Source organism: Ambystoma mexicanum, chromosome 7q (assembly GCF_040938575.1).
Source record: "Ambystoma mexicanum isolate Mex_15411 chromosome 7q, UKY_AmexF1_1, whole genome shotgun sequence".
Taxonomy (NCBI): Eukaryota; Metazoa; Chordata; class Amphibia; order Caudata; family Ambystomatidae; genus Ambystoma; species Ambystoma mexicanum.
Window position 1 is genome coordinate 760,238,964 of NC_090941.1, and position 25,338 is coordinate 760,264,301.

At 46.6% G+C, this 25,338-nt stretch overlaps 1 protein-coding gene across 1 annotated transcript in view; it reads left to right on the forward strand.

The window, feature by feature from the left end:
• Nucleotides 1-25,338, forward strand: part of CWF19L2 (CWF19 like cell cycle control factor 2) — a 2,067,169-nt gene that overhangs the window by 611,892 nt on the left and 1,429,939 nt on the right. The gene's annotated exons all lie outside the window — the stretch shown is intronic.

Below are 25,338 nucleotides of genomic sequence, written 5' to 3' on the forward strand. Positions count from 1 at the left end.
TTGACTTGCTGTTAACTTCCTGCAGGGCATTAATCAAGTCAGGTTTTTGCCTGACCCTTACATGACAATGTTAGCCTCACCCTGATTATATGAATGCTTCACTGTCACTCTCTTTAACACTACCCTCTGATGCTTCCTTTACCTCGGGCCCCCCAACCTTAGGAAAAACGCGCCTATGTATACATAGTAAACGGGGTTGGAAGAATCGGCTGTAAAAATCCTTCCTTGTGCCCATTTGCAAAGAATATATCCTTAATTACTCAGCGGGGCATGTGGGTAAAGGCATGCATTGGTATTTAGGATTGGGGGTAAGTGCAATAGGCAGATTGGTAATTAAATGGAGTAGGCTGGCGGTTCTCCTGCAGTTTCTTGGGACCATGTTATAGCCATATTAACAAACGAAATAGACTGGAGGCCACCAGGGGGTGCGGGCAAGATGGCCGCCTGAATCTCAAGCTCCCCGCATGGCCCCGGGAAACTCACGGAAAAACATGCCTTAAGTGCTTTTTAACCCCCATCTATCAGCGATCGTTGAGAAGGGGAACCGCTGTGGACCACCCAGAAGCTGGTCCGGACTTCGGAGATGCCCCCGTTCCCGAGATAACGACCTGTGAACGGCGACCCCCCCTGCACCTGAGGGAAGGCCCCGCGCGGAAGCCACACATTGCCTAGCTGCGTAGCGGTGGGAGGAGTCGAAATCCCCACCCGCTCTGACTCGTGCACCGGGGCCTGAGGTCCTCTCGACGGCTCGGGCGGGCCTTGCAGCTATCCCCTTCAGCGGCCCCCGCCTCTCCGGACATCTCAGAGGAGTCCCCACGCCGGATGCGACGGGTCATCCGACCCCACCAGAGAGGAGTAACGGCCCGTGCGACCGACACACAGGGCCCAACGCCGGGCGGGCCTTCCAAGAAGTTCCAATGGCTGCCGGCGACCGGCCCACCCATCATTGGCGATACAGGGGCACCACCGCCACACCCGAGCCGACGTGGCGGCGCATCGCAGAACCACCTCAACGGCCTACGATTCCACACCTGACCACTGCTCTAATGGCCTACCACCTCACAACCCCCACGGGGCTCCGGATTAGTGGCAGAGGCACCCACCCGACCACCGTAGAAGGCTCAGGCCGTCGCGGGAGCGCGCCTGGGCCACCCCGCCACCCGGCGGACACCTCAGGAGAACCTTATAGCTTGGTGCGATCGATACCCCTTGAACTGGAGGGAGACCCTTGCACAATACCAATCCACGCCTGGGTTCTTCGAAATGGAGACCGGCCCTGCAGCCTCGCAACCCCCGGACATGAATGCCATACAGAGCAACATCCAAACGATCTTAGAAGAGATTAGGGGTATGAGGACAGACATGGGGGCCAAGTTGGCGGACCTCACGGCCAAGGTTTCAACGCTGGAGGATCGGGTAGAAGGGGTTGAGTGTAACCAGGCATCGACGGACATCCTCGAGGCACAAATGGAAACTAGATTTCAGGAACTGCGCCGCCGCGAGGTGGACCTCCGGCTCAAGGTCGACAACATGGAGAACCGGGAGAGGAGAAAAAACTTGAGAATTTTTGGCCTTGAGGAGACGGAGGGAGAGACCCCGGCTGGACTCGAAAGCAAAATCCAAGACATCATCAGGATTGTCCTGGGGTCGGACTTGGGGGAGACTCTCCTGCTTGAGTCCGTCAGGCCGGCGGGGGGGGGGCAGAGGTCCACGCTCAGTTCTTGCAAGATTTCACTATTATAAGGACAAGGCTAGGGTGTTGAAGAGGGCTAGAACCCTACGGGATATTCAACATGGTAACTCCAGGGTGACGATTTACCAGGATCTCTCGGCCCTCACTCTCCAGATGCGAAAGAAATGCGGCACTATCACCAGGTGGCTGCAGGAAAAGGGGACACGCTATCGCTGGGGCCACCCATTCCACCTAACATTTGAATGGCAGGGCCAGAGGTACCAACTAGTCATGGAGGCGGAAATCCGAAGGGCCACCGAGGATCTCACAGGAGACATCGCGGGACCATCAGAAAATCGGGATGAAACCAACGGAGACTGCCCTCGTGCCCCTCGAGGCCCGGACCTCTCCCAGGGGAAGCTAAAGGTCAAAGGCTCACGTAAATTCCGAAAAACCAGACATCCACCCACAGACCGAGGAGATCCTATATGAGAGTACGAGCAGCAACCAAAGCCCGCCGTTCATAGTGTTTTGTTGCCCCACGGGGGGCTCGAGGGGAAAGGGGAAACCAGCTCAAACTATGGACACTTTTTCTGCAACGGGCTCCGAGTAGCGACACTTAGAGGCGATATCAGTGCGCGTAACGAAAAATGACAATGATTGAAGCAAAGATAGGCACGTTGAACGTCAAGGGCCTAAACTCCCAGAATAAGAGATCTCTCACGACCAACATGTTCCGTAAGCAACACCTAACGGTTCTTTTCCTACAGGAGACACATTACAGGCAAGGCAGGGAATCGAAGATCAAGGGGAAAGACATTGGGTGCAATTACTGGGCCTCACACAGAAGTTCTAAGAAGGAAGGGGTGGGAATCCTCCTGAGCAGGGCGTTCCATCTCACAGACATAGAAACCAAGAGGGGTTTCGGTGGTCGTTTCTTGGGCATTAAGGGGACCTGCGAGGGTGAGCACGTTACCCTGGCCACTCTATACGCACCCAACTCAAAACAAATACACTTTCTCATCCAGGTCTTTCATGTCATGGATGAGTGGGCAGAGGGAGCCATGATACTGGGGGGGGACTTCAACCTTATAATGGACCCGAGGTTCGACTGGTGGTCCGCGAGAGGGGGGACACCCAGGGGCATCTACAAGGACAATCTGGCCCTGCAGGCCCTCCTGAGAGAGCCCTATTGGGTGGACATCTAGCGAACAGCAAACCCGAACCAGGGTGGTACACCTTTTTTTCGCCCCCTCATTGCACCTACACCAGAATTGACCTTTTGTTAATCTCGGAAGAGGGGAACGGGGTGGCACAACAGCCGAAGGTGGAAGCCATAATTTGGTCGGACCACAAACTCCTCATAGCGAATTGGTCACTGCCCATCTCCCCAAGATCCTCCCGATGGCGTTGCAATGATATACTCCTCAGGGACCCAGTATTTCGTGATTTCATGAGGCAGGAAATGCTGGCCTATTTTGAGACATACTATACCGGCGAGACGGATATGTCCATGGTGTGGGATGCCGCAAAAGCCACCTTCAGGGGCCTTCTCATAGCGGAGGGTTCGAGACGTAAACGGGAGAGAGGCCTAATCGAGGTTAAACTCCAAGCAGAGCTGGGCGCTCTGCGATCCAGGATGGGCCTCCCGGGGGTGGATCGAGGGGCTCTCCTGGAGGAGATGCAGGGCAAAAGACAGGAACTCCATACGGTCCTCATAGGGGAAGTCATCAAGAAAATGAGATACACTAAGCAGAGGTACTATGAACGGGGAGATAAGGTGGGGACCCTACTGGCGCAGAGGGCTCGGGCTGCAGGGTTGAGAGGGGAGTCACTCGTCTCAGGGATGGAGTGGGCGGGATTCACGGGGGCCGCGAGGAAATAGTGGAGTGTTTCGCTGACTATTACAGCAAACTCTATTCCAAAAAGGTAGGCGAATCACTGGAGGACATCCGTGCCTACCTGGCGGAACACCCTCTGCCTAGGCTGTCCGATGTGGAGCTAGAGGTCCTGGAGAGAGAGATATCGGAGGAGGAGGTGGAGGGCGCCATCAAAAGATTGAAGGTGGGAAAGGCACCGGGGGAAGACAGCTACACATCCGACTTTTACAAACGGTCCCAACCTGTCCTGCTGAAGCCCCTGGCCAAATTGTTTAACCAGATCAGGAACCGGGAGTCCATCCCGACATTTTTGCAGGTCCTTATCACTGTTATACCCAAACCCGGCAAGGACCAGACGGAATGTGGGTCTTACAGACCCATCTCACTCCTCAATCTGGACGCTAAAATCTTTGCCAGAGTCCTGGCCACCAGACTTGAGGGCTGCCTCCCGCCCCTGGTACACCCCGACCAAGCAGGATTTGTCTTGAACAGGCAGGGTTCTGATAATATGCGGAAGACGCTCCATGTGCTTGCCTCGAGAGGGGTCCGCAACGAGGGCGCGCTTCTACTGGCCCTTGACGCGGAGAAGGCTTTTGACGGGGTCAGCTGGGCCTTTATGAGGGAGGTATTCACGACCCTCGGTATGGGCCTGAGGTGGCTGGGTTGGATCTCCGCGCTCTACTCCTCCCCCTCCGCTAGAGTGGTGGCAAATGGGACCGAGTCGAGGACATTCACCCTCGAGCGTGGTACACGGCGAGGGATGTCCTTTGTCCCCCCTAATTTATGCGCTCGTGATGGAACCATGGGCAATCTCGATCCACAACGATGTGGTCATCAGGGGGGTACAGGTCGGAGAGATGCATTGCAAAGTCTGCCTTTTTGCTGACGATGCACTGCTCTATATCACAAACCCATCCCAAAAAGTCCCCCGAATGCTGCAGGGCCTCTCGCGCTATGGGGATCTATCGGGGTACAAAGTTAATCTGGAGAAATCGGTGGCGTTCGTAGGGGGTAATTTACCAGACTCAGAGATGACCTTTGTTAACGGGCTCCCCTTCAGGCTGAAAGACGACAGATTCCAGTACCTTGGAGTCCAGGTCACCCGTGACCCCGAGGGCCTATACCCGGCCAATTCCGCCCCCCCCCCCTCTGGTCAGCAATCCGTAAAGACATAGAGCGATAGTCAGGGTTGGGGCTCTCCTGGATGGCACGTCTCAACCTCATAAAAATGGTAATCCTCCCCAAATTTTTATTTCTTTTCCAAATGCTCCCGGTGCTGATCCCCAAAACGTTTTCAAGGAAACGAAGCGAGTCCTCCAACTTTCTCTGGTCAGGGAAGAAACACAGAATCTCCTACGAGGTGCTGACCAGACCGAAGGTGGATGGAGGGGTGGGATACCCTGACCTTGAAACATACCATAGGGCCTCCCAACTGAGGATCCTGGTCGACCACTTTGCCCCGGGGACGAAAAAACAATGGGTCGCCATGGACAACGGGCCTCTCGCGGCCGTCACCATAGAGGAATGGCTCTGGGTCCCGAGGAAAAAGATCCCCAGAAGTGTCTTGTGTCACCCAGTCCTAAAAGTGTTGTGGTCCCTATGGAAAGAGGGAGGGGGTTACTACCGCTGGCTCACAACCTGGCCCTCCCCCTTGAGCTGCATTTGGGCCCCCCCTTCCTGGCCAAGATAGCGGAACCAGCGGCGTACCAGACGTGGTTCGAGGCAGGCCTTAGCAGGACTGGTCACATCTGGGTAGGGGGCTCTTTCTTACCCTTGAAAGATCTGGAGGAGGCCCTGTGGATAGGCACCCTGTCCCCCTTTCGCTATCTCCAGCTTAAGGGAGTCCTCACTGAACCATCCTGGGGGGACACCCTCAGGAGAGACCTTACAGACTTCGAAAAGTTACTCCTTTCGGCGAGGGGCTCCAAGGGAATAATATCGCGCCTCTACAGGCTCTTCCTCTTTTCTGTCCCGCGAGACCCCCCCCCCCACCTGCACGCACACAATGGGGAAAGGACCTGGGTGAGGAGATCGACGACGAGAGGTGGAGGGAGATGTGCAGGCGGGCCAACCGCTCCACGGCCTCACTCCAGTATCACCACCAGGCCCTCAAGGTATTGCATCGCTGGCACTACCCCCCGCAGAGGATGGCCAGAATGAGGCCCGGGTACGACCCACATTGCTGGAAGTGTAAGACCGAAAGGGGGGATTATATTCACATGTGGTCCGAAAGTACTGGGAGGAGGTTTTGACATGGATTAAGGGGATAGATGGGGTGGAGCGACGTGCCTGCCCCTGGCTTCTCCTTTTCGGAATTGGCATTGGGGTCGATCATGAAAATACCCATGACCACATGCTCCAGGTTATGTTGGTGGCGGCCAGGTGCTGCCTGGCACAAAAATGGAAGAACCCCGGAATGCCCGAGGAAAAAGCATGGGTAACCAAGGTACGGGCCATTTACGACATGGAATTCCTCACGCATTTACTCGACGAATCTAGATCCAACATCGAGGAAATATGGCTCCCCTTCTTCGAAAAATACGGCCGCACAGTGTAATCTCAGGCTCCAGACCCGGAGAACCCCCCCTCTGGGGACCTCAGACCAGCGTTTACTGGTCCAACTCCGAGTCCTTCAAAGCTCGGCCCATGACTTCAGCGTGCCAAGTGCACAACACGTAGACTTTGCTATGCTCTTTTCGGAACCCGTCAAATATGCAATTATTGAGAACTTGAACTGGTAGGGGGTGGGGGGGTTGGAAGGGGTGGGGGCGAGGGGTTATAACTGGTTTCCTGTTTATTCATGTTTAAATATGCTCTGCATTGTTGTAACACTGGTGCGAAACCTAATAAAATGTGATTTAAAAATTAAAAAAAAAAAAGACTGATGAAGCTGGAGAGTATTTTTTTACACAAAGTCGGAATAACTTGTGGTAAAAATGTATAGCCTTCCATGCTTGCTTTCAGAGAGTATGAGAGTATTGTGCAGATACATAGCTCTTAAATTGTTCCATGTGGCATGGATTGGCTCATTAAGACCTGGTTTCTGGTACAGAAACAGTCATGGGTGGGCTACCCATACGTAATGTGACTGCTGAGCAGAAGATTCACAAAGACATGAATATTACGTAGGTCTGAGGGATCGGGACACAAGCGGACCAGATACCAGCTCTGTGGTCAGCACTCATGGATGGCTCATGGAGGAGGGTGAGAAGATATGAGCTGACTTTGGGCATGGGGAGTCTGGGTGATGCTGGCTTACAGTGAATAAGTCTGATTCAGTACACCTGGATTAAGCAAAACCTCTGAATTACTCAATACAAGCACACCCCTAAGCAGCTGAGTGAAATTGGAGAGAAGAAACTGTAATAACATCTAAGTTGCTTATATAAATGTACAGGGATAAGGAGGAGTCCTCCCCCCCTCACGGCCTCCCTCCCCCCCAAGGGGGATTCCATAATGTCTCCATTTACGGGTGCCAGGGGCATTGAAACCTTATTGAGAGCACATCCACTGACTGAGATTGATAGAGGTGTTGGAACGCCTGAGGGTACACTAGGATTGGAAATGGTTAATTCGATGCTAAAAAAAAGGCACGCTAGAAGCATCTTTACAGCATTTTAAAGACGACTTGAAAGCTTTGTTGAAGGAGGAAATGGCAACCCTCTGGTTCGACCTTCATAGAGTATTAATCGAAAATAAAGTGGACATATCGGCTCTAGGGGAGAGAATAAACACATATTAGGCGAACGCGAGCCGATTACAGCAGATGAACCAGCTACTAACTATGGAAGTCGGCAAAAGCGAGAAGCTTTGGAGACCTTGTCTGATAGATGTGACGATTTAAAGAAAAGATCTGGCAGAGACAGCCTACCAATATTCCTGGTGGAAAAGGCAGGAGGCACAGATCTAGCAGAGCACGTGCATTTGCTCTTCAACACTGAGATTAGAGAAGACTCGCCATACACTGACAGGGTACATTTCATAGGTGCTCGCAGAATGGAGGTGGGAGCACGGCCGAGAAATGTTCTGGTTAAACGTCACGATTTCCAAAATAAAGAGAATCCTGTGCAGTTCAAGTTTCCCCAGATATTGCACCAACGACCAGTTGGGTAGCACACATTGTGGGTCCCCCCTGTGAGCCACGCTTACTGCCCCCAAGCTAGGCAACAAAGCATGGGTCACTCCACAATCGTGGCTTGCCTGGTCCACCATGCGTGCGCAATATGCAGAATGATTATGCTGCTGCAGGGGTACGCCGCGCACTGCACTAGGAGAAATATATAAATCTGTTTTAGAAACAAGGGGGTGAGGGGTTGTGCATGGCTCCGGGCACCCAAATCTAGTAGCCAACTCTGTGCGTGACCAGTAATATTATGCAAAATAATGATACAATAAGTAAACATGTTCATGCTGCCTCTGCCAGTATCCCCATATATGAACATTCTCTTGTTGGCTTTGCCGTTAATCCCAGTAAATATCTCCTGCCACAGAAAGAAACCATGTTATTGCTGGTTGCACCAAGTCTTCCTAACTCCCGCACCACCATGTAGGATACTCTTCAAGTGGAATTCGCCTTCAACGCCAGTAAAACATGCAATGCTACAGTAAGGAAACATTTCGCTATATGATATAAACCCCCTTCCTCCCCCAACCCCAAACACCCCTCCATTTAATAACAATCATCAGGTTGACTTTGCCCAAAAATGCAAATAAAACATGTTCCAATGTCCCTTGCATGGGCCACTAGCTTGCATGTACACATTCATACCCATTCACCCATAAGTTACTCACCCAGTGGCGGCTGGTAAATTGTTTAATTGAAGGAGCATAAACATTTCTCATAATTATACCACAGTGACCCGAGTGACCAAGCGTAGCCAGGAGTTCATACCGTCCAGGTGGAGGGGGTTTAGGGGGTGTGTGATAGTCCCTCCACCCTCTTATCCCCTGAAAGATAAATATTTGAATAATGGTTTAAAATGCTGCATTATACAGCACACTTTCTGACAGAAATTGGGTGAAAAGCAAGAGGGTTTGGGATGTTTTTGTAGGGTATCTCCAAACCAAAAATCCAATATAGGCAAGTCACCAAACTAAGACATAGCTAGACTGGTTGCACTAAAATGCCAGTCTAGCAACTAATAACAAATATCATGCGTGCTTTATCATGGATGCCCATTACGATTTAGCACACCAACCGCTGCCCCACCCTCCCCACAGATCCCCCCGTCCCTCCCTACCACCCACCTGCCTCAACCTCTGAAATCAGCTCCTCGGCCCAGCATTACCTCCACGTACCTCTTCCTCATCCCAGTACTTATGTACTGCTTGAGAAAAAAAAACACGTATAGTCTGTAACCCCGTAGTGTTAATGAACAGTAACTCCTACTGTCTAGGTTCTTGTTCTTATACTAGTGCTATACTAGTACTTATACTACTACTACCACCACCCCAACTCTTCCACTCTTGTCACCACTAATACTCTCCTTCAAATACTGCTGCTACTCCCAACAACTACGACCCCATCTTCAACCACTATAACCCGCCTCTAACCACTAGGGCTCAACTCCAACCACTGCGACTCCCCTCCAACCGCTAGGACTCCCCTAGGAATGGAATGGTGAGAGAACTCTAGGAGGTAAAATATCACAAGGAGGGGATTGGAGCGCTTAAGGAAGAAGACAAAGATCTTCAGGCAGTGTTAGGAAAGGTTGAGGTGGAACATTGTGAAAAGGTGGTTAGAGTGTGAGAACGAGAAACTGTTTGAGGAAAATCAGGAGGATTGAGGAAATTCAAGGTGGCTAATAGTGGGCAAAGGGATCAGGGGAATTGTGTAGACTAATGCATAACGAGTGTAGAAAGTATGGAGCTAGTTCAAAGGTTACCTTGGGAGGAAGACCTGGCCATGAGATACAGTAGGAAGACATGAGGAATCCTGCATTGCCATAGGCAAACCTTACAGGTGGGAGGGGGGAATGAGACCCAAGTAACACGCATAGGGCAGATTCAAGGAGGAAAGGGACACCCCTAATGAAGATCCAGGGAGTTGAGGGACACTTCTCCATAACTCTGCCTTTTGCCAGACAATTTCTGCTCTTGGAGTCAGGAAAACTGAGAAGGGGAAGAGAGGGCCGAGGGCAGTGTCAAAAACCAGAGGGTGTTTCACAACCTAGTCCTCGGGAAGGGAAAGGCCATCGAATTTGGATCCTGACCCTGGGGATGGACAAGCTCGGGAGGATCACCTGGGTAGGCGGTACTCGGGGAGTGGGGGAGAAGCACCAAATGGTGAGACATGGTATCCCCCTTTTTCCACAACCCATCTAACCCCTATCCATACTTATTTTATGGGAAACTACAGCTCCCATAATTCCTCTGCACTTTACATTGACAGCAGCACTGAGCCGAGGAAGATGAGGAATGAAGGCAGAAAGATTACCTCCATTGGCTCTGTCCCTGTAATGAAGCCAGGCAGAGTCAGGTGTGTAGTCCGAACAATGCATACCTGCCACTTGTTAACACTCGCTGTGAGAATAAAAGTGGCACGCACAGGCACACTCTGAGCGAGGCTGGGCATGAGAAGGAACAGCTTTTTTGGGGCTGATGCAAACCTGGCTGTGGAAGTTGAAAGGCCAACGGGCTGATGGGCAGTTGCACGGATCGACAGAGCCAGGTGACAAACCACACTTTCTGGAAGCCATAAGCGTTCCAAGACTGAAACCGAGTGAGCCGAATAAAGAAACCTTCAAGTTTCATGAAAGCGGCATGCCACCCTCCAGGGTGAACGGCAGAGTTGGGAAGGAGCAGAGGAGGCTATAGTAACAGCCTTGACTGCTTTATGAATAAGATGAAAGAAAACCAATTAACACATCTGGTGAGTTATTGTAGGCAACAAAAATCTGGTTTGTGTTAAAAGCAAAAGTAACTGTAATGTGAAGGTTGAAGGTTGCAGGTTGCACGTGTGCCGAATAAAACGTGAATGGGAAGGACAATTGCTGAATTGTAAAAGGAAAGTATACAAAGTAAGAGAGTGCTCCTGCAAGGTGAAGTTGCACATTCAAATGCCTCTGTGAACTGTTATGAGAGTTGAAAGATATCACAGCAGGCACCAAAGGAAAGAAAGTTGAATAAAAGGAAAGGGAAGTATGTGAACTTTGAGTATGGAAAGAGGGCAGGGTATATAAACTTTGAAAAAGGCCAAGAGGACAAACTAAAGAGAATAAGAACTGCAAGTACCAATAGGCATTGGAGTTACAAGATGGGAAAGATTGTGAATTGCAGAATTGTTGAGAGGGGTCAAAGATGTCATGCAGATGACTATGTCAAATCCTTGCAGTTTCGAAAGTCTTTGACAGTGAAGAGATACCCAAGATAAAACGTGGGGAAGAGAACCCCCACAAAGACAGTCTCGAGCCCGGCAGAGGGAACCCTTTGCAGAACTGTGAGAAATTGAGAAAGTGAATGTGAACAGACTATTGATGACAATGCAGACAAAGCCTAAGGAAGTGATTGAATTACCAGAAGTTTGAAGCCCAAGACTGAACTGTTGAATTGTACCAGTACGCCCAAATGTGCAAGACTGATAGAACTGTGCCATCCATCTATCATTTTTAAGAAACTCTCTAGACCCCGTGGGGCTGAACGTGTGGGGAAGGGAGTTGTTACTTAAACCATTCTGACTTTTCTTTAGACACTATTCTCCTTTTGTATTCCCTTAACACATTTGCCATTTTGACAAGAAAGGCAAGTCTAGGTTTTCTTAGTATAGACCTTTTTATTTTGAGTAGACTTACTTGGACTCATTTGTTATTTATTTAATGGTCGAGACTACTCCCATTCTAGAGTTAGGGCTAGTTAGAAATTCTACCAACCCAACCAAAATACTAAATAAAGGTTTTTGAAACTTGTAGCCATCGTGTCTGTGTCTACTGCTCGACACCATGCCTTCCTTACATGAGCAATTGAGAAGTGTGTGGGATCCCTCCCAAACCGCAAGAGAAGGGTTCTTGAACGCTGCAACTAATAGAGACTGAGAACCGCTTGTGGGAGAGAGACTGGGCAATAGGGCCCAAATACAGAGCAGAGTAACCCGTAGGGCAAAGAACATCGGAGCAAAGTTAGTTTTCATTTACCCCTTTTTATTTTGGCCCATCCTGTACAAATTCCCCAAATAAAGGCACACTTAAATACATCTTTTGGTTTGGCTTCCAATGTAAATGTAGCTAAATTGCCATGAAGATGGTATATTGTATAAACATGTGTTCTTTTCCCACCTCAACGTTTCCAGCATTTGTGAGTGTGCGCATTCGCGAAGATCATAAGAAAGGGTGCACTGTTCAGGGGGAGACCGGACCATTAGACAAACAAAGGCTATTTTAGGGTTCTATACATCTGACAAAAGTATGTAGTAGTTACAGAGCTACCATACTGCAGCAGGTTTCTAAAATGCCAGTAAGCAACCTTTTGTATGAAGTGCTATCCCAAGTACAACCTTTCGCAAACTGCAACAGGCTTTAAAAATAATACAAAGAAGCGTAAGAGGCCTGCCAACTGTTGCCAGAAATGTTCTCTTGGTTTTCAAAATCAAAAAGGTCTTATTCAATATGCTGTCACACTGAGGGAAGAACAACCAGAGGCTGGAATCTGGAGTCCTCAACACATGTCTATTTACACACACATAAAGGTTGCACCCCACAGGGAATGGCAAAAAAAAAACTCCCAGCAACAGAGAAATATGTCATGACACAAAAGGCTCCTTCCAACCAGGGGTCTCACTGCCCTGTATCAGTATGCAGACAGCCTAGATGCTTTCCAAGAACTCCTAGGGGACCTGTGGTTGTAGACCATAAAAAAAGGGCCTGGCCTGCAGTGAGTGTTTTTTCATTTACCTTCACGACCTATTGGCCAGGGCTACCTATCTCTGTAAGCAGCCTTTTGCTGCCCCAGTTCATTAATCAAAATATACAAATTATGTAGACGCCCACAGGTTCTTTCTCTGTCAGGAGACTTGGTAGCCCTCCCTCTGGATTCTTGCCAGAATGAAGATGACAGTCAACCCAACCTCAAGGGCTAGCGTTGCCTTTGTCCCCCTCAATGAAGCATCATCATTCCTCAGGCAAAATTACAGCCAGTTTCTCCAAATTTTCTAAGGGCAGTGTCAATTATCTGCATGGTGATGAGGGTGAGCAAAGGAAGTGGTCTGACTTGTCTATTCTTTGGACAGCGACTAATTTACAATCATCGGGTGGGGTGTCGGGCCAAATGATGTACAATATCAGTCTTATCCTCTGCTACATCACCCATAGTAAAGCCTCCCCGGCAATCTAGTTGGATTGTCCACTTTTAATTATTTTATTCGTTAGTGTCTGTGAGGAAGACCTACATTCTAACTCAGCTGCGGACAACCATGTGTCGTCTTCTCATCTCACAATCCCCACTTCCAGTGACAAACATGGCGTCCTCATCTATAAATGCTGTTAACTTTGTGTAAAATTCTTTGGTTCTTCTATATGACATTTGAGACGAGTTAAGAGACCAAAACACGCTTCTATCAACAATACATTCTAAAATCAGTTTTATGGGACATATTCTCATTGCCAACTTTAATAGTACTCCTTCAATGCATGACAAGGCTACTTCTAGTTGTTGAGGACAAACTCCCAGGTAGGTTCGATGGCTACTAGGAGTTTGCAGATTCAGACTCTTGGAAGGCCCAACACATTCCCCCAAAAGGAACGCAGGCCCAGACAGACAGCAAGTTCAAACTGTGGTTTATTACAGCCAAAACCAACAGGGATCAGAACAAGGCTCGAAGGAATCTTAAAACCACTCAACGTCTCCTGGCTCGCAGGCCAGTTTTGTATCCAGATTGCATCACAATGAGGTCACAACCTGGGCCCCTCTCCAGTGAACTACTGGATTGGGTACTGAGTGATAGCCCACCTATAGCGGACCCTATACATGTTATTCTACTGGCTCTCGTATGTCAGGTGTGTGGCCTTGTCCATCCCCAAATTATTATCTTATTATCTTTACCCAATATTGCAGTGGGAGGGTTTTTACCATTGGTTCTTGCCTGTTGATACCCATCCCAGGGATACTGAACTGTGGTTGGCTAGAGCTGACATCCCCAGACCTTGGCCCGAAATTATTCCCAGCTCTGGGTGTACCTTCACAAGGTAATAAGAACAATTGTGTGTCGGCATTGTAACTTGTCTGTACCACCATAGTCTGAGAGTGTCCGTTCACATTGTGCAACACTTGTCTCTCTGGCGGCTTGAGACAGACTCTTTCCCAGCTTCTGGTTTTGATTCATCATCCAAGTCCGCCAGGTCATGTATTCGGAGACCACGATTTGGAGCTTCTGCAGCTCTGAATTACTCTGATTTATGAGGAATTATTTGCATTTACTGCAGCTGGTGTTACTGTAGTTTAGGGAATGGAATGCCACTCATATCTGGTGGCCTTGGCTGCAGTTCCCGTCCCACATATTTGCTCTGTGCTCAGCCTGAATTCACCTCAACCCATCTCTTGCTGAGGGCTTGTGGCCTACTGTAATTTACCTAAGATATAACGTGGCTTCTACATGTTTGTGCTATTCTATATTCTCCATAAGTTAGTCACACGTGGCTCTGTCAGGTCCCATAGATGCTCCTGCAGTTCTGTCCGGTTAATTGCATACAAGCATCTGCAAGCTTGTTTCAGGATCTCTTGTTTCTTGGGGTTTCTGCCTTGCTGTGTTCATCTAATGACAAAATAATAAAAGCAATGACAGTATGTATATGTAGTCGTCCCCTAACTGTATACCCGTGTTTGTTCTTGTATTCGGGTGTCTGTGTCCAGGTGTGCGGATGGCACATGTGCTTCCTGTCTAGCGCTGCTATATTGTGTCTCTAACGATGTCAGTGGTTTTGGTTTCTCAGCGCTTCAGTCAATACTGTCAATTGAGGTTGCCTTAGTTGCAGCTTGAGGCTCTTCGTCCACTCTGGGTAAGGTTTGTACCGCACCTGGTATGTAGGGTTGGCTGAGTGGGTACCTATCGACATATTGATGGATCATTGGAGCACTGGAAATTGGTCTGAAATAGTATGGGCGATCACAGTATCTCCTGTTCTTCTTCCGCATCATGTATCTCATAGGAGGGGGAGGAGGGTGTTATTTTGCCCATCCCTCTTCATAGGCATAGGAACACCTCCTCTGCTTCCTAGTCTTTCATGACAGAGCAATTTTCAATGTGTTCCCAAAATTGTGACCAGCAAAATTCCCAAGCAGTTCAAAGTATGCCCTGATGATCAAGTATTAGATCACAAAGCCCATCTGAAAGAACCATTGTTATTGCAAATACTGGCAAATGATTTTGTTGACTTTAACATGAAAAGAAACATGAAACACTGTCCTATGAAGAAAAGAAACCTAAGGATGAAAAGAAGTTGGAACCAAGGATCATGTAAATTCTTGCATACAATTTTCTGGAGTAAAAACGACATCCGCTTACAAACTGAGGACATCGCGGAGGCATTCAATGAGCCTTTTAGTAAAAATGGGGAAAAAAGAAATCCTGACAAAAATCCAAAGTGAGGAGAAAAAAGAAATTCATAGTGGCGTTCTTATGCAGACAGTAATATTTGAATATTCTTAATGAATGAGCAAATAAACCTTGGTAAGGCGGACTTGATTGAGATCCCTGAGAATATTCATCCATCAGAGGCGTCACAGGAAGAGTTGTCTGCAAACTGCGTGGAGCTCACTCGAGCAGAAATCGACTCATGTCCGTCATCTTTTTCCACGGAAAACAATTTTTGTGCTTCTTTGAGCTTGCAAGTTTATCAAAATGTATTAAGTTTGAAGTTGATTTAAGGCTTAAATCAATGTTAACAGCACCAATTAGCTGCACATGCTAAGTGTGGTCTAGCTCTCGAGTTTGTTTTTCAATGGGAAGTTAAATCAACTTTGAGCGGAGGTTCCATTCTTGATCTGTTGCACACCATTACCCGACTTCCGACAATACATTCTAGGGATATAGACCTTGTGAAATTTGTGGACAAAGTCCTAACTTATTTGGTATTCATCTTTTTCAAATAAGAAATGGTTTATAAAAATGATCTGGAACAAATCATCCTTTCTCTTGGCTTTGGGTGATGAACTTTATGTTCCTTCCAACCTATGTGATAGTAGTCTAAAGTTACCTTTAAACAGTTTTCAGCCACCTGGGGCACTTGGTCTCCGGAGCACGGGGATTACTTGAATGTAATTTGTTCTAAATCACTGCCTGGTATGCCTTTTCTTGTGCGGATTGGTCCTGTTTGCCAGATTTTATTACAGTATGTGAGACCCAATAGGGTTATAGGTTGCCCAAATCTTTAACCAGCCTGTACTAAAGGTTCTCTTATGGAATACAATGGCTACTAATTTATTACAGTCCTCTATGGATTTATTTAAGATTAATGATTTTCATATTATTTTGTTACAAGAAGTGTGGTGAAGGGAGAACCCTAAGATGGATGGTTACTCTTTTTTTCTTTCAGCCTGCCCATAAGGGAAATAAGGGTAGACCGTTGGTGGCTTGTTGGTAATCATAAAGAATGACATCTGTGATTATTGTGAAATCTTTTCCGATGGCTACCCTAGTGTTATGGCTATTAAAATCTCCCGATAAAATCTTTCCAGGGCAGAGTGAAGTATTGTCAATGTGTACTGGAACCCGGATGCATTTTATTATGTTAGTTTTCTTTTTAATTTATTTACAGTTTTATCAGCTTGGTTCGCACACACTAACTCTGATTGTGTGTTAATGGTGGGCGACCTGAATTGTCATCTCAATGATTGTCACAATGTACATATAATTTGTGAATCTGGAAGGTTAAGTAAGAAACATCATCTTAGAGGGGAGAAATGGATGCATCCTCCTGATTGTAATCCAGATGCATCCTGCAGGAAGACCCCTTGAAAAGCAGTCTTCGGGGCAGGTCGATGCTCAGTGAGTAGTTTTACATTGAATTCCATCTGTTTCAATCTAGGGTATGCCGTCTCTGTGGTCTAGTCCTTTGTGTCTGGCTTTTTTTACTCTCCCCACCCGAACGCTTACAATTGGCTGAAACAGTCAGGTTGCTCTTTGACCATTTGATTCTCATTGGTCTGTTTCACACCTGTGAAACCTGTGACTGGAACAGCTGTACTTCAGAGGCCCTTACAGGGCAGCCTTGCCTGTGCAGCCCTCGGCTAAGGGCCCCAAGGCAAAGAGCAGCTCTCAGAGAAGCAGCTCCTGTCCTCGTTTGCCCATGTTCTCCTGGGAAGCGTCCTAGTTTGAACCACAGACAGAGGGCATAACAGTTGAAGGCGAAAGAGTGATGACCGAACCGATAAACCACGTAGCTCATGGGCACAGGGAAGAGGTCTCCCCGCCCCTCCAATCAAGGGGCCCAGGAAGATGAAGGAGAATGCACACCATGTTATGCCAGGGGCCAAAGCGGTGTACACATGGGGGAGGGGTGGAGGCGGCATCACCACTAAATAGCCCTTCAGACAACCCACAACCCTGCACTGAATATAGGAGGGATGCTCCCCCCCCCCCCAGCACACCACAATACGCAACATTGGTAGGGACGCGCACCACAGGTGGCCAAAATGGAGGAGGTATGATGGAGCGCCACCACTAAACCACCACTTACCAACCCTCTTAGCATCCCTCTGCTTACACCTCTCAAACTCGAAAAAAACACAACCATACATATATTGCACAACAAAGCGCATGCACTTTCACTACACTGCAACAAAGAAACAAACCACATTTAGCCTCGCACAACAGCACATAACTATTGACGAAAAATCACACCTACGCTGAGCTAAAGGTGTAAACCGAACTGAAGCTGCCAACAGCACATCTCCGCTCTCTTGCGCTTTGTCCTGCTCAGTCCTACTAATTTACCCTACCCTCTTGCTTTTCAGATCCGCTAGATTGCCAGGAGACCACTCCGGTGGTGATCGTGCATGGTATAAATATCCTTTAACATAACATCGAATGGAGTTTTGGGATTGGTTTAAATACAACGGGAACATGCTTGTGGATATTCCTTTGAAGCTCATTTGGTTTCATGGAAACTTTCATTGACAATTGATTGATCTTTCATCCTCTGATCTTTATGGGCAATGTATGGAGTAAGTAAGTGCCTTACCTAGAATTCCTGTTCTCCAGCATTAGTATCTTTCATGGATTCACCTGCTTTGAATATTCCCCGTTGCCAGGCTGGGAATCCTCTGTTACCTTAGTATTATAGTGTATTATGAAGAAAAAAACAGCCCTGTTTGTAGTCTATCCATGTCCTTTTGGATGCATTTAGCCCCAGCTAATGGGACATTGAGAATGTAGCCCCACCCTGGAGGCCATCTTCAGATTCTAACCCCAGAGTGAATACTTTTATCGTAGCCTTTCAACCAAGGGCAGCTGTTGGGGAAAATGCGAATCTCTGAAAAATATCAATGCTGGAGAACAGGAATAACAGGTAATTAACTTACCCTTTCTGCAGCATTTGATCTTTCATGGATTCACATGCTTTGAAAAGACAGCAGTTACATGCGGAATAGGTGGTGTAAAGGGAAAAAGGCCAAACGAATGGGCTAGCCTGATGAGCGGGATCTTCCAGCGATGCGCTGAAACTCAATCCATTCCACAATCATGGACCAAAGCCATAATCATTCCAATCTACAAAAAGGGCAATTTAACAAATCCTGAGAACTTTCGACCAATTGCTTTACTTGATGTAATGGGCAAGGTATACGCTTCACTACTTATGAACAAATTCCAAACCTGGGCAGCTGGAGCCAAATGTAATGACCCCTACCAGACGGGCTTTAAGAAAAATGCAGGAACAACCTGCAATATCCTAGCATGCAGTATACTAAAAGCCAAAACACGCCAGAACAAGCAACACCTGTTCGTAGTATACATCGATTTTACTCAGGCTTTTGATCGAGTGGAGACACAGGTACTCTGGAACAAATTAAAGGCCTGGCACTGTCCAGAGACCATTCTAGCCCCTATTCAAGCATTACACCACAACACCTCTCTGAGAGTACGACTGAACCGGGAAGGCGCGCTATCAGATGAAATTCAAAGCGCACGAGGGGTCAAACAAGGGTGCCCGTTGTTGAGATTGCGGACAGGTGCACCTTTAGAGTAGAATGCGATAAACCATGCTTCGGCAAGTTAAGTAGGTATGACAACTAGCAGTGTGGTATGATGATCAGCAGATCTAGCTGTTCTTGACTGCACCATTTACAGAAACGAGTCAATTTGTATTGATGGGATTTGTTAGTGGACTTTGCCCTGGCCGCTTGAAGGATTTCTCTGCAATTCTGAGATATCGGTATGTGACCATACTTTATGAAGTCAGGAGCCATTCAGTGAGGTTCAGGGACCCTGGATCGTGACGAAGGATCTGCCTGTTCTGTGAAAGCAAGTCTGGAGCTTGTCCCAGTGGGACGTTCTTGCGTTAGGTGACAAAGATCTGAATACCATGCTTGCCTTGTCACTGCTGGCTATTGGAATGATTTTACATCAGTACGTAAACATCATCTGGATGACTATGCAAATCACTGTGAGAGGGGGAAACATGTATGCGAACATCCCTTCCCAGGAAAGTGTGAATGCGTCCCCCAGAGATACCCTTTTCTGGGTATCGGCTGGTGAAGCAGAGGCACTTCTTGTTGTCTAGAGTTGCAAAGAGGTCTATTAAGGGTGAACCCCACTGTTTGAATACTTTTGTCAGCTCTTTGATAGCTGCCATTCGTGCCACTGGTCTTCTGCTGAGCTGAATCACAATTTCGTTTTGAGTGCCTGGTAGATGAATGCTTGGAGCATTATGCAATTGCTGTTTGCCCAATCCCATAACGTCCTTCCTGCATCTTGGAGGAGCTCCGTGCCTGGATCCTGGTTGCTGCTTTTTACAAGTGAACTTTCATTGACATTTATCTGGAACCGCCTTGGATTGCTGGGGATTGGCTCCCAGGTTGCATCTCGGTGGCCTGTCGGTACATTGTTTATTATCTGCACCATCTTTGGAGGGTGCAGCGCAATCTGCAGTACGCACGCCTGGCAATTTAATCTTGAACCAGGCTCCATTGTAACTGTGCCCGGCAATCACTGCTACCTTTCAGAACAAACCATTTTAGATTCAGTAAAAGGTAAAGTGGCCGCGCATAAGAATTGCGTATTGCCCTTATCACCCATTCCCTTCCCGATAAACACTGGAGATAGCACAGGCATTTCCATCTACGCCAGTCAGTGCGAGTCTTCCATTTCAATGCTGGATGATATCAACTCGCTGAAAGTGTCTGTGGAGAGGTTAGCATCTACTCTTTCCCTCTCCTGTTCTACCTTGACATCTTTTGCGCACCTCACGCCCCAGGCCCCTCAAATTCTAGAGGAACCCGCCCCACAGGCTCAATCATCATCTCAGCCCCAGATCGTGGAGCTAGCACGAACAGCGATTAACACGTCAGTGTGAAGTCTTGTAAAACTGTTTGAAGTTTTGGATCACAGGTTGGAAAAACAAGCCGAGCTCCTAAAAGACATAGCATTGAGAATCAATGTTAATTACGAACTTGTATCTGATCACGTGTTGAAGTGTCCGGGGTTTTAGTGAACCACTGTCCTCGTCGGTGCTTCTTGGAATTGATAATGCCACGCCATTGCCTAGCGCTTGCTCACCGCCAATCAAGTCACCTCGGGCAGCGCAGGTGTCTGTTCTGCCGGCTTTTCCGGACATTATTCATTCTACCAATGTGGGCCCTATGCCAGAAGTCATTGATGTTGAAAAAGACACCTCCTATATCGATCTCTCCTGAGATCCAGGCGAAGAGGGAGCCATGTTGTCGGTGTCACACTCATCTAACTGACTTGCTGGTCATTTGCTACACAAGAGAAAAAACATTCGAAGTCAAAGGGTCCCTGTGGCACAAAGAACACCCTTAATGTGTTTTTTAAAGCGATTGGTGGCTCTGCCCCCCTGCCAACCAAACGCAATCTGGTGGTTAGCCCTCTAAGTGGTGGCCCGATTCCTGAAGTGAAACAACCCAGTGTGGAACCAGTCTTAGAGACAAGCTGTGAGGGTGCTGTAAAATAGACAGATATACCCCCGCCACCTCTAGCTTACTCTCCATTGAATCAACTTGTAGACTAAATTAAGCAAGTAGAGGCTCTGAAATTGAATCCAGCTGTTGAGTATCCAACAAATAAAACGGTCACCTTTCAGTTTTCTCGTGAGCTGCCCGGGGTGGCACTTGGAGGGCAGCCTCTCAAGACGGTTGAATCAATAAAACAAATGATTGAGGCGTATCTGTCTGAACGTGCTTCATTGCCCGAAGTACGCCTGTCTCAATTTGATTTTAGTGGCACCAGAAATCAGGAAGTTAATGCACCTCCTCAACCTACCCCCACGCCACAATCTTCTGATGCTGCTAAATTAAGTACCTCATGTCACAAGCTTACTCCCTTGACGACACCACATGGTCCCAGTTTTCATCCTGTTCAGTCTCTCATTATCCCTGCTAAACCAGCTCTGCCAAGATGTGGAAATGCCCACTCGTTCATTCTGAAATGCAGAGAGGGTAATTGTCCCCTCCTACGTTTTGAATAGGAGTGTGCTCAACATCTTTAGGGATGTGAGTGCCCTGCAGGAGGTTACATCTCAAGACATTGAACAAATCGAATTTATTGCAGATACATCTAAATCCATAATTAGATTATGGATACCATCGGGAGTGGTGGCCAACATCATATGGCAGGCAAAAATGTCTGTTTGACATGGGCTTTTTGCTAGCAGAAGATCATGCCTGAGCAACCTTTCAATCCAAAAGCGTTGTCCATAAATCAAACATTTACCAAAGCTTAAATTCATGCGAGCTAGGGGATTCTAGATTGCCCTCTTTGGTGAGAAAATTAACCATCACAGATGGTGCCACCCAAGCCCCTGCTCATTGCGAGCTGGAATTCAAGAGGCCATTCACATTTACAAACCTTGATTCAAAACCTTCCTCATGTGTTTCATATAATTGACCTGCAAGAAACGTGGTTAACTACCTCCCCAGCCTGGGATGGATATATCATATCATATATATTGGCACCTGCCTTACTGACGGAAGGGAGACCGTCATCAGGATTATTGGTAGCAGTAAACTTAAAAATGGGTCTGTCCATTTCAGAGTGGGGGGGTAGAAAGTGCCTATATGTTATTAGTAAAAATCACCTGTGGCACACAAAGCTTGGCCCTAGTAAACCTCTATCACAACCCGGCAGCTTTAACAGATGAGGCCTTTTATGCGGGTTTGAGTCGCATTTTACATTTAATTCACATGGCAAAAGACATCACATATACTATAATTTTCGGTGATTTAAATTTAGATTGTTGGAACACTAAGCGTGATACGAACGAGGCCCGAACATGGACTGCATTTATGGCCGAAAGACTGTTCATTATGGTAAATGGTGCAGTTTGTGGTGACATCCCCGCCCACGTGGTTTTGCAACAAAAGTACAAGTATTATTGACTACATATATGTAAACCAGTTGCTATTAAAACAGGTTCAGAGTTTGGAGACCCATACATTGCCACATAGTGACCATAGGTTACTCTCTCTGACAATTACAGGAAATGATCAACAGAGAAAGCACATTGTCAACCAGTGCTTGGCGATCAACATCTCAAAGAATAGTCTAAGAAGGACTGATTCCAAAGTGATAGTATATAGGCACACCTTGGAGAGAAATGCTAGTTCAGAGGCACCGGCACATTACACAGTTATTAGAGCCATATACTAACACGGTCTCCATATTGTTGAAGGGCCGGCCAAAGTACAGACATGCCTTTTGATTCTGAAATTCAAATACAAAGAGCAGCATACCAGGAAAAAAGAAGGTGCCTGTTAGCTGCAGGGTCAAAGACCTGTTGGCAGGAATTGAATAATGCCAAATGCCATTATAAAAACTGGGTCAAGTCAAATAAACATCTCATGATTCAACATGACAGTGAACAAATGGGACGGGCAATGGCAAACCAAAATTCTGCCGACATGTGGCATCTACTCAATAATCTACCTTCTCATATGCAGGCTGTTGCACAACTAAGTGTAGTTAATGAAGCCAAGTAGATTGACTACTATTCCAACTTATATGCCGATCCGGGCTTTGATGGACATCACAGTTCGCAGTCAGCAATAGCAGGTTGGTACTTGAGTTTCTCTCCAACTGTTATTGAAGATCTGATACGTCGTGCCAGCTCCCGATGGACTTACCAATTGTATGCTTAAAGCAAACATATCTGAATGGGCATTGATTTTGAATCAGATCTTTCAACTGTTTATAAAGACGCGAGTAGTGCTGATGTCTTGGAAAACCTCTGTGATCGTACCCATTTTTAAGAAGGGGGATTCGCACGTTACCCCAAAACTGTCGACCCATAGCATTGTTGGATGCCCCAGGCCAGATTTTTACTAAACTAGTGCTTGGGGACTTCAACGCATGGACGCTTGCAAATGATCTGCATGATCCGAATCAGACAGGATTTGTGCCATGTATGGGCACCCATGTCAATCTAATATGCCTGAATGCAACCAAGGCCCACTGCCAGGCCACGAGGCAAGCTGTATAATTTGCTTTCGTGGACTTACACTCTGCGTTCGATTCCATCTCGCGTGTCATGTTGCTTGAGAAATTAACACAAGATCACTGTCCGGGGACCCTTTATGAAACCATCTAAGCTTTACACTCCGAGACGTCCATGCGTGTCTGTCTTTCGCATGATGTCCTCTCTGCTCCCATCCACACAGCACGTGGCCTTAAACAAGGGTGCCTATTGGCATCATCTGTGTTCAACTACTTCATACACGATCTTCGACATACATTCGCAAAGGTACTTTCAGACTCTCCAAAATTGAACAGCTATCCTGTAAAGGCATTGTTGTATGCAGATGACCTTGTTTGAATTTCTAAAACCCAACTGGGCCTCCAAAACATATTTAAACCAACTAAATGAAAAATCAACCTGCACTCCTGTGTTACTGTCCAATAATTTATGAAGTTGTGATATTTATAGCAAAATATTGAATAAGTTTAAGGTGCAGAGGAGATAATAACCAACCCTGGAATATGGGTTGGATAATATGAATCGGAGAACAATTAAGTTCCCAATGTCGGAATTTGCGTCCCCTGCACACTATCAACGGCTCAAAACATTTTGAGTCCAGTTAATTTGGTGATATTTTGTTTGTTTCAATATACTTTCCCATCATTATATTCATATCAATAGGCCATTTTTTCATATGATTAAATGCATATCAGACTGACAATCAGTATTCTTGTAAAAAAAAAATATTTATTTGTGGCCCAATCTCTTCTTCAGGAGCATATCAGTACATTTCAAATAATATCTAGGAAGAATATTAAATAATAAGCATTAATGCAGGCTATTGTCAAAAACAATTCAATAATAAAGCATTTCAAACGCTATTCACAGTATGGATGTTTGAGACATCATATTTTCACATTTGTATTTTTGATCAAACAAATGACGTGTACACATTCTCATTTTTACATTTGTAAGTTTTTTTTAAACAATGCCTCAAAGTGGTCCATAATGCTAAATGGAATTGCACAAAATAAATGTTATAAGAAACTCCACTGTTATTAGTTTGTTCAAAGTCCTCAAGGTGGAATCTGGCATTGACTGAATTGGTTCAGATCCTTAATTGTTGATAAGGCTGTCTAAATACTATGTTAATAAGGGTGGTTTTAGAGGTTTACCAAAAATCGTGGCAACTGCTAACTAAGTGTTGCCTTGTTCAAGTAAAGATCCGCAAGGATGCGGGTAGAGGATCCAACTGTACAGATCTTTTTAAGGTGCTTCACAACTCCTATGTGGAGAATGAAAGGTATTGTATCAAATTGGTAATTGATACAAAAAAACAAGGAATTTTGAGGTAAGTAAAAGGAACTTACCAAAAATGGTCAATTGAAAAATAGAAAAGATGGTAATTTTAACAGAAATCCAAAGTAAGGTCCCTCTAGGGTAGATGTAGTTATACAGCTTCACATATGATAGAACTGCCCAGTCAGGTGTTCTGTGATATTCTTTGCAATGGAACAAAACCTAAGGATAAGGAGTATCCTCATTAGAAGGACAGACAAAAGCAGTTAGGACAACGAAGTGTTAGAAAACACTTTACCAAGAAGACTTACTAGGCTTAAGTTTCTCTCTGGGTTGACCATGAGCATTCGCCGGATCCCATCCAAGGAAGGATTCTGGATAATTGGTGTCAAAATGGCTGCTATAAATAGTGACCTATGTTGATGACGTCATTGCTTAATAGCGCATTCTGACAGTAAAAATGTAAACAGTGTGACGTCATCGTGCGCATGTGCAGCACAACGTCACAACTTGAAAGAAAAGAACTTGTAGAGACCGCGAGTTAGTCTGCATTCTAGGTCTCTTCACAGGATGTAAAAGGCTATTACATATCTAATGTGGCCAAAATAGGAATATCATGGCTATAAGGTCTTGCTCAAACGGCATAACGATCAATAAATGACGTAATCACACACATGCGCAACGTAACGTCATGACTTGGAGAGAAGTTCGTCCGGAGACTAAAAGTTAGTTTACATTGTTGATCTAATGAGAGGATTTATAAGGCTATTCAAAGTGAGAAATTAGGCCTGAATTTAAGTTACCACAAGTTTAGTTTACATAATGAATCTAACGGGAGGATGTTGATGGCTATTCAAAGAGATCAAATAAG